This window comes from Rhipicephalus microplus, unplaced genomic scaffold, assembly GCF_043290135.1.
Source record: "Rhipicephalus microplus isolate Deutch F79 unplaced genomic scaffold, USDA_Rmic scaffold_378, whole genome shotgun sequence".
NCBI lineage: Eukaryota > Metazoa > Arthropoda > Arachnida > Ixodida > Ixodidae > Rhipicephalus > Rhipicephalus microplus.
In genome coordinates, this window is record NW_027464942.1 from 8,869 (window position 1) to 10,000 (window position 1,132).

Here is a 1,132-nt window from a genome sequence, read left to right on the forward strand (position 1 = left end):
TTCGACGCCTCCCGAGTATTTATAGAGGGGTGGACCACGAAAGCACTCGCAAGTAGCGAAAGCGAAACGCCGTCCGAAACACACCGTTTGCTCGATTTGCGGCAGCCGAAAAAGGCGCGGCAGAGTTTTGGAGTCCAAGCGTGCGCTGAAAAGCGCCCTTCTTGGCCACTGTTTGGCCGAGTGCCAGAAACGTTTGGTTTTGACTGTACGGAATTGAACAAACACTTTTTCACGACTCTAAGCGGTGGATCACTCGGTTCTCGGGTCGATGAAGAACGCAGCCAGCTGCGAGACTTGGTGTGAATTGCAGGACACACTGAGCACTGATTCTTTGAACGCACATTGCGGCCTTGGGTCTTCCCTTGGCTTCGTCTGTCTGAGGGTCGGATCACATATCAAGAGAGCCTTCGGCGCACAAGGGAACGTGAGCCGTCGACTCGTTTTGACCGCGTCGGCAACACGGACAGCACGCTGAACACCTCACAGCGAGCGCCAACAGCGGCCACTCAAGGGCGAGACGGTGGCGACCGTCGTGCCAGAGCCCAACCGAAACGGGGGCGACCGACTGCATTGAGGATGTGGCACCTCGTTGAGACCGCCGCAGGACTTCGAGTCGGAAGGAAGCCTGCAGGGAAAGTGCGGTCGAGGTTGCGTACTCCTCTCTGCGACCGGGCGCGCAAGAGCTGCGAGAGCCACGGACGCGCAACTTTAACGCACGGTAAACACGAGGAGCGAAAGCCGGCCAGCAAAGCTTCTCCAGCCGTGCGCAAAGTGCGCGAGATCGCAGCCTTGCGTTGCGCTTGTTGCCCTCGAAGTAAGCAGGGTGTCCCGTAGACCGGGCGCTCGAACACGCTGCGGGGCCGTGCCTCCTCCAGGCTTTGCCGCGCGAACAGGGAACGTTCGCGCGCAAAGCGCAGGGAGGTGAGGAGGCTGCGCCCGACGTTTGCGGTTCGCTGCGTACGCGGTTGATGCGGAGAGCACGGCGCGACGACTTGCCGCGAAGCGGAAAAAGTCTCCCGCACGAGTTGGCGAAACGTTGGCGAAGCTTAAGGCGTTCTCGTCGTAGTCCGCCGTCGGTCTAAGTGCTTCGCAGTTCCCGTCCCGTTCAAAAAACTGGGCCACTCCAGTTGGG

General features: G+C 60.1%; 1 non-coding gene across 1 annotated transcript; it reads left to right on the forward strand.

The window, feature by feature from the left end:
• The first annotated feature begins 233 nt into the window (after positions 1-233).
• Positions 234-386, forward strand: LOC142794138 (5.8S ribosomal RNA). The gene has a single exon (XR_012892098.1). It is a non-coding gene; the product is annotated as a 5.8S ribosomal RNA (ribosomal RNA).
• The last annotated feature ends 746 nt before the right edge of the window (positions 387-1,132 follow it).